The sequence below is a fragment of the Triticum aestivum genome, chromosome 7D (genome assembly GCF_018294505.1).
Source record: "Triticum aestivum cultivar Chinese Spring chromosome 7D, IWGSC CS RefSeq v2.1, whole genome shotgun sequence".
In the NCBI taxonomy this organism is placed as follows: domain Eukaryota; kingdom Viridiplantae; phylum Streptophyta; class Magnoliopsida; order Poales; family Poaceae; genus Triticum; species Triticum aestivum.
The window spans coordinates 170363765-170373212 of record NC_057814.1 but is presented as its reverse complement, the minus strand read 5'-3'; positions in this window follow the sequence as shown (position 1 = coordinate 170373212).

Genomic DNA, 9448 nt, shown 5'->3' with positions numbered 1-9448 from the left:
GCTCACGCAAACGGAACGCGCTTCGGCTTGCCTCTTCACTGACACGTGGGACTGCACTTGGAGAAACCGACCATGCGCCAAACTCCCCCCGCCCACCGTGCGAAAATCCTCCCCCCACACCCAAAAATTCCCCCAAATCCGATTCAACCGCCCTTCGGCCAACTAGCCAATAATATTCCCCAAACCCCCTCCCCCCCGTCCCCCTCCACTCCATTCGCTCCGCCAAAGCCACCCTCCCCGCCGCGCCGATACGTCGGCGCCGCGGTTCGGCGATCCTCTCGCTCCCACAGTACGCTCTCATAGACTGCCGTCCTCTAGCCATGCCGCCACCTCTGGCTACGTTCTTGTGGAGGCGCACGGCGGTCAGCGCCGCCACCGCTGGCGATGTTCATGTGGAGACGCACGGCGGTCAGCTTCTCCCACGGTACGCGCATTCTAGACTGAGGCCCCATTCATGTCGGTGTAGCGCTGAATGTTAGCTGATAGACGCTGTTAATCTCACTGTTTGCCAAAGTAGTTTACTGTCAATATGCTCTGCTTAAGAAGCTTCCTTGCCCTGTTCCGCACTCAATCTGCTTAGCTGAGATGGCATGCCAAGGCCGATTAGTTGTTAAAATATCCTGCCATATATTTATTGTGACGTAGATTGCCATGGTCCAGTAGCCAATCTGTTAGGTGAAATAGCTCTACACCGTTTTATACTCGATCTTTGTTGCTGCGATGGCCTTCGATAGTTCGATGGCGGTGTGCTCGGCCTCATTGACTGCTAAAACAGCCTGCCATAATTTGGCACTCAAATCTGTTTGCTGAATTAGCTTTACATATATTTCGTTACTTATATCTGCTCGTCCAAATATCTTGCCATAGCTTTAGACATCAACCTAGGTATTTTTTTCTGGACTTCATAAAAAAGCATATATGTTTTTCCTGTAATATCTAGTAGAAGAACTAATTTGTATGTCTAACAGATGGACAGGACTTGGATAACTTCTGCTCAAAGATTATCCGCTGCATATGTCGAGGGGGTTGAAAACTTCATGAACTTTATCAGAGCTGAGTACGGTGGTCCGAAATCAGATGTGCACTGCCCATGTAGCAGTTGTATGAATTCAGTTACAAGACCCCAGTCAACTATGCAAAATCATCTACACTTGTATGGGATGTCGGTCACATATACTAGGTGGGTTCATCATGGTGAAGCTGTGAACGTCAATGTTATTGACTACATGGAAGCAGCAGATCACCATCTTGATCTGCCTAATGCTCAGGTGGAAGAGGAGGAGGAGGTGGTGGTGGCGGAGCCAGTGAGTTTGACCAACATTGAAACAATGCTATGAAATGCTCGTGCATTCCGTGAACTTTCACCTGCAGAAGAAAAACGGTGGGCCCGCATGTTGGAACAATGCAACGTTGCTGTCACCCCAGGAAATAAGCTGTCAGTATTCTCAGCTATGGTCATCTTTCTTCAGGTGAAGACATCTGATCGGATGACCAACCAATCATTCGATGCGATGTTGGCTGCTTTCCGCGAATCTTTCCCAGATGCGTCTGAGCTGCCACACACCTACAGTAAAATGAAGAATTTCCTTCGTGCAGTTGGAATTGGATATGATATGATCCATGTTTGTAAGAATAATTGTGTTATGTTCCAGAAGGATTATGCCAACTTAAGTGAATGCCCGAAATGCAAATCATCAAGATGGAAAGATGGCGATGCTGTGAAGAGGATTCCTCATAATGTTCTGAGACATTTTCCAATTATACCAAGATTGCAGAGGTTGTTTCATGATGCTGAAACAAGAGAGGATGTACTGTGGAATTCTAGGAACCAGGAGTACAGAGATCAGGATGTAATGAGCCATCCATCTCATGGTAGTGAGTAGAAAAGCTTCAATGATAAACACAAAGAGTTTGCTGCTGACCGGAGACACATTAGACTTGGCTTAGCTTCAGATGGATTTAACCCATTTGGCCACCAGAGCGCCACATATAGCATGTGGCCAGTGCTTGTAATCCCTTACAACATGCCTCCAAATGTCTGCACCAAAGAATCAAACTACATGATCCTTGCTCATCCCAGGTCCAAAAAGTCCTGGAAAGGATTTTGATTTGTTCATGGAGCCTCTTGTGGAGGAACTTCAACAGCTATGGAAGGGTGTTCTCACTCGAGACCTATATAGCAGCCCACCAGCTGATTTCTTTCTGCGTGCTGTTATAATTTGGTGCATCCATGATTATCCGGCTTTGGGCACTATGTCAGGGGCGAACGACACATGGTTACAATGCATGTGTTCGCTGTGACAGGAATCCGCTGTCATACACAATACTTAGCAAGATCTGTTACATTGGACACCGCCGTTTCCTTGCCAAGGACAAGCCGCATCCTAGAAAATATCGAAGACATGTGTTCAATGCAAAGCATGAGAACCGTGATGCGCCAAAGAGGCTCACCGCCGATGAGTTGCAAGTGGAATTAGAGAAGGTCAGGCATATTACACCAGGAAACCATTCTGGTAATGGTAGCGGGAAAAGGAAGCGTGGCTGGGTAGAAGAGATATTATTGTTTACTCGCAGGTCCACTTTGTGGGACTTGGAGTATTGGAAAGATTTGGATCTGCGACATAATCTTGATGTGATGCACATCGAGAAAAATATATGTGACAGCATTATCGGCACACTTCCTAATATTGAAGGCAAGACGAAATATACCTTCAAATCTAGGATTGATTTGACACACCTGGGTATCAGAAAGGATTTGCAGGTGCAAGATGAAGGTAAACCACGGGATATGTCACCAGCTGTGTACGTCTTGGACAAGGTAAAAAGAAAAGAATTCTGCGAGGTCCTGTCACGTGTGAGATTCCCACATGGATTTGCTTCCAACCCTGAAAGGAGAGTCAGTGCAGATGGAAACAAGGTACAAGGGTTGAAAACTCATGACTGCCACTTCCTACTTCAAAGGGTTTTACCTGTTATCCTTAGAGGATTGGGCCGCCCTGACTTATACAGAGCAGTTGCAGAGTTGGGACAATTCTTCAGGGAACTCTGCAGTAGGAATATCAGGATAGATGCTTTGGAGCATCTTAGAGACAAGATACCAACTATCCTATGCGACCTTGAGAAGATATATCCTCCAGCCTTCTTTGATGTGATGGTGCATTTGGCTGTTCATCTACCTGATGAGGCACTACTTAGAGGTCCAGTACAGTATGGCTGGATGTACCCTATTGAAAGGCGGCTAGGCACTTTCAAGGGCTATGTTAGGAACAGAGCTAGAACCGAGGGTTCCATTGCAGAGGCCTACATTGCTACAAAAGCGTTGACATTCTGCTCAAAATACATTGAAACAGCTGATCAGCTTAGCAAAAAGGTGGGTGAAGACAATCCCGGGCTCAATGTTTTTGATTATTCTGTTCGAGTTACAGGGAAGAGTCGACAAGAGGACAAACCTAAAGATTTGGACAAAATGGTTTGGTATGTGTTGAATAACTGTAATGAGATACTACCTTATATCAAGTAAGTGCATTACTGCAGCTTATACATCGTAATCTACTAAACTTGCAGCACATTCTTATATATTTAGATGTTTGACGCGATCACTATGTTGTGCAGCATCTACAAAGAGGAGTTACTGCCGCAAAATCCAAGAAACATTGACAAACTGGTTATGGCAGGATTTGCGAAATGGTTCAAGAACCATGTAAGCTTTTGTAGTGCACTGTCAGTTTTTTAATATATTGAGTACATAAGATGATCAACTTGTCTATTTTCTAACCATAGGTTAAGAAGATGCGGGAGGATGGGCAGGCAGTTGATGATGCCCTTTACTCACTAGCAATGGGTCCTGATACTCGGGTAAGACATTATGAATCTTGCGTTGTTGGAGATGTGCGCTACAACACCCTTGCACGAGACGAAGGCAGGAAGACACAAAACAGTGCCATTATGAGCACGGACACGTATGACAAAGACACAACTGAAATGTATGCTAACATAACAGACATTGTTCAGTTGCAGTATATCTCCAGTTTCGAGGATCATTGGTGTGTGGTTCTGTTGTGCTGTCGTTAGTATAACCTGTTTTCCAGGATCGCAAAACCCAGAGCTGATGATTATTTCAAATCTATCAATGTCAAGGCGGCATACCAGACCAACGGGCCTTTTATTTTGGCAAATCAAGCAACACAGATATTTTTCTTGGAAGACACATTTGCACGTAGCGATGACTGGAGAGTATTGCAAAGGTTTGAGCAGAGGAATTCGTTTAATGAAGTTTCACAACAAGATGATGCTTACACTGCTCCTGATGTACAAGATAACACAGATGTTCCTAATATCTTTGAGAACCATCACGTCAATGACGCCGGCGAAAAGATTGCCAGTCGTGCTGTGGACATACAAGAGTTGATCAAGAAGAAGCCAACGTTCGAGGACGTTGAGGACGAAGAAGAAGATGACACCGTGGGGAATTACGATTCAGACTGATACACATGGCGAAGATGTTGACGCTGCTGCTGCGGATGATGATTACATTGCTTTTGTCGTATTTGCCTGTGAGAAGACATTTTTTTATCTACTATGTGAAATTGTGTTTGCTATGACAACTGAAACCTGATGAACATGTTGTTTAGTATTTTGCTGTGAGAACATCACTTGTTATGTATGCTGATTTGTGTTTGGTGATTGTATGACAACTAAAACATGATGACATTGTTGTTTAGTTGTACTCATATTTGGCTGTGAAACTTGAATTTGATGACATAGTTTGCTGTTGGACTGCAATTTGCTCGACGTCTTCGAATGAGAACAAAGCTGACCCGACAGGGCCTCTGCTATTTATTTATTTATTTATATGAGCAAAAGGGGATACCCCCTGATTTCCGTTAATAGAAATCATTAGATGTTCACAACACTACGCCCAGCCTGCTACACAGGTTTCATTCATTACTAGTTTCAGCAAAGTGCTCATGTCGTAGCCACTGAATACATCACGAGTGCTACATACACTGCAAATAAAGAGACAATCATCCTACAGAGCACATCGATTTTGCCCATTATCTTCACAAGCTCTTTCATCTCCTCATTGCTGTCAAGGCCGTTCAGCAGCTGTTGCTTGGCCATGATCAGAGGAACTGCATCTTTAACCTTCTGCTCTGCATCTTCCTCTTCTGCCGTTCCTTCAGTTACTTGTCCAACACCCCAACCTGCTGGTATTGGGATTCCTCGGCTAACCAAATAATCAGCGTAGTTGCATTCCCCCACATCAGCAACTTCCCAGAAATACAAATCACACGAATCTTCCCTTTTCTGCACGAATCAAATTGGAAGATCATCAACCAAACTATTAAAAAAATCCGCAACTGAAAGCAGTAGAACAACACTTAAACATATTATTACCCCATGATTTGGGCATTTGTAGAAGACTCGGCCAGGGTTGCGGATTGTGGTTGAGACGCGACGGATGACTCTGCGTGATTTGCAGTAGTGGCACCACACCAACGGTAGCGGGTTGCGATGAGCAATCGGCTGCGGTGCGCGTGCCGGCGGGGGTGTGATGAGACCCACAGGCGATGGTACGGGTGGCGACTTGGCGCATATCTGGTTGTTGCCTGCTGAAGAGCAGGTGGACGAGCGGCCAGAGCTTCTGATGCTAGGCAGAGTAAGTAGAGAAGAGGAGAAGCGAACGTTGGATATGTCAGTTTCATTACTTGCAGAGTAGCATAGCACCATATATAGTCATAGTCTAGGTTTGGATTCGAACCAGCTACAGGAGGGACCTCCTTGTTTTGCGAAAAAATTATTTCTCCACCTGACAGCTGGGACCCACCGGCTGTATCTTCGCACGGAAGGAAGTGCCTCCTTGTTTTGCGAAAAAATTATTCATCCCGTTGACAGCTGGGACCCGTCAGATTTGGTGACTGACTTGTGGGCCTACTAAGCGGACGTGTACGCACGGCTTTGTCGACTTAATCAACAAATGATTCTAGCAGCTGGACCATTGGATGTTAATCCAACATCCGTGCTCCTTCTTCAACCTCTGTTCTTGCTCCTGTCTCCCGTGGGCGGCACCGCGGCTGTGCTGCCGCGCACCCGAACCAGTGAAGTTTCCCACTCCTCTCCATCTGCGACTCCACTGCCCCGTCTTCCCCATCTCCGGGTCATTCCAGTCTGGGTGCGCTCGGCACGGTGTGGTCAACGTGGTCAACAACCGAGAGTCATCGGAAGATGACTGTACGTGAGAGGCTGACAGTGGGGACGCACCACGCACATGGACGCATGCATGCAACGGAACGCGGCGAGGTCAACGTGGTCAAGGAACGACTTCCATTGGAAGTATACTATACGTGGAGAGTCTCAGCTGGGTCCACGGCCGCAGCAAGTAAGTGCCTCCTTATTACGCGGAAAATAATGATTCCTCCAACTAACAGCAGGGACCCACTGGACGGGCCACCGTATTTTGCGAAAAAACGTTTGCCCCCTGACTGCTGGGACCCACCTGACGGGCCACCGTATTTCGCGAAAAAACGTTCCCCCCACTGTCAGCTCGGACCCACCGGAAGTGCCTCCTTATTACGCACAAAAAAATTAATACTCCCCCTGACTGCTGGGACCCAACTAAGTTGACGGGGACGAAGGGCTTTGTCAACTTTGTAAATATGAACGATTGTAGCTCCAGTGACCGTACGATGTCCATCCAACGGCCGTAGTGCTCCTTCAACCTCTGGTCTTCTTACTCCAGCCGCCCAAAGCAGCGCCGGTCGTGCCGCATGCTCCTGCCTCCCGTGGCCGGCTGTGCTGCCGCGGAGGCCTCACCACCCCCTACTATTCCCACCGCTGGCCAGGCCCTGCGGCGACGGCAGCCTCACACCGTAGCCGAACCAGTGAACCCTCGTACTCCTCTCCGCGCGGGCTTCCACTACCGCGTCTTCCCCGGCTCCGCGTCGTCCCCTTCCTAGGCCTCGCCGTCGTCCACCACCGTGGTGCTCTCTGCGCGGCGTGGTCAACGTGGTCAAGGAACGACTTCCATCGGAAGAGTACTGTACGTGGAGAGGCTGACAGCTGGGTCCATGGCCACAGCCCAGTTTTTTTTGTGATTTGCCAAGTAAGTCGCTTTGTCAGGCCTGTTGGGCTGCAAATCTTTCAAGACGAGGAGAGCTTTCATTCGGCTGGCCGAGAAAATGGCCCATCAGTAATGAGAAATGGGCTGTACATTTTTAAAACACATCAAACCGGCAATTAGTTTCAAATATTTTTTTTCATTTCGAGATTTTAAATTACATTAATTTTTATGCGTGGAGAATTTGTTGGATTTTATATTGATATACATTTATTTTTAAAATCAGTTTGAATGTGAGTCGAAATTTCGGGATTAAAAACAGTTCGGACCGCACCGAAATATGCAAAATTTCGTATAATTTTTTAACCGTGGCCACAGTATGGGCTGTAATGCTAACAAAAAGAATATGGGCTCCAAAAAAAACCTTAATAATTAGCAAATGGGCTGTAAATTATTAGAAATAATGGCAAATGGGCAAGCAGTGACTGTTGGATGGCCATCCAACGGCCGTCGTGCTTCTTCAATCTCTGCTCTTCCTCCTCCAGCCTCTCAAACAAGCGCGGGCGGGACTGCATGCTCCCTCCTCCCCGCGGCTGGCTCTACTGCCGCGCAGGCCTCACCGCCCCACCGTACTCCCATCGCTGGCCTAGCCATCCCTCACTCACCCACACCTGCTGTTATTCTCCGGCGACGGCAGACGAACCAGTAAACCCTTGTACAGTCGTACTCCCCTCCGCGTGGGAAACAACTGCCGAGTCTTCCCTGCCCCCGTGTCGTTCCCTTCCTAGGCCTTGCCGTCGTCCACCGCCCTGGTGCTCTCGGCGCGGCCTGGTCAACATGGTCAACGAGTGACATGCATCTGAAGTGGACTGTACGTGGAGAGGCCGGCAGCTAGGTCCACGGCCGCACGCAAGGAAATGCCTCCTTATTACGCGCAAAATAATGATTCCTCCACCTGAGATCAGGGACCCACTGAAAGGGCCTCTGTATTTCGCGAAAAAAAGTTACCGCCGCTGACAGCTCGGACCCACCAGCTATATCTTCGCACGCAAGGAAGTGCCTCCTTATTACGCACAAAAAAATGAATACTCCCCCTGTTAGCTAGGACACAGTATAGTGGTAGGCTGACTTGTGGGCCTACTAAGTTGACGGGGACGGAGGGCTTTGTCAACTTAGTCAATATGCACGATTCTAGCTCCAGTGACCATACGATGTCCATCCAACTGCCGTAGTGCTTCTTCAACCTCTGGTCTTCTTGCTCCAGCCGCCCAAACCAGCGCCGGTCGTGCCTCGTGCTCCTGCCTCCCGTGGCCGGCTGCGATGCGGCGGAGGCCTCACCGCCCCTACTACTCCCATCGCTGGCTAGGCCATCCCTCTACTCACCCACACCCCCTGTTATTCTGCGGCGACGGCAGCCTCACACCGCAGCGAACCAGTGAACCCTCGTACTCCTCTACGCGTGGGCATCCACTGCCGCGTCTTCCCCGGCTCCGCGTCGTCCCCTTCCTAGGCCTCGCCGTCGTCCACCGCCCTGGTGCTCTCAGCGCGGCGTGGTCAACGTGGTCAAGGAACGGCTTCCATTGGACGTGGACTGTACGTGGAGAGGCTGACAGCTGGGTTCACGGCCGCAGCAAGGAAGTGCCTCCTTATTACGTGCAAAATAATTATTCCTCCACCTGACAGTGGGGACCCACCGGACGGGCCACCGTATTTCGCGAAAAAAACGTTTGCCCCTGACTGCTGGGACTCACCAGCTACATCTTCGCACGCAAGGAAGTGCGTCCGGGCAAAAAAAAAAAAACGATTCGCCCCCCTGACTGCGGGGACGCACTAGCTATATGTTCGCAGGCAAGGAAGTTCCTGACAGTCGGGACCCACCTGGTCGAAGCGTACGTAGCGTTGTCATTCTGGTCGCGAACGTGTACATACATATATACTGGTGGATGTAGAGGCGCGCACGTGTCGTAGTAGAGGCGCGTACGTGTCGTAGTAGAGGCGCGCACGTAGCATGTACACGTACGTACAGCGGCCAGGGTGCAAGAAAGAAAATACGGCCACGTATGTGTACATACGGGCGGGGTCTCGAACGCCTACTCGCGCATACGTACGGCCAGGGCTAGTGTACACGGCTGGGTCGGAACGGAGAAACAGCGTCGTCGTCGTGTTCATGGGGAGGCAACGGAATGCATCGTGTTCATGGGGAGGGGTGTGGCGTACCGCAAAACGGAGGAAACGGACCTCCTACGGTCGAAACGGGGGTCTTATTGATCGGGAGGAGTGTGGCGTACCGCAAAACGGAGGAAACGGACCTCCTACGGTCGAAACGGGGGTCCTATTGATCGGGAGGGGTGTGGCGTACCGCAAAATGGAGGAAACGGACCTCCTACGGTC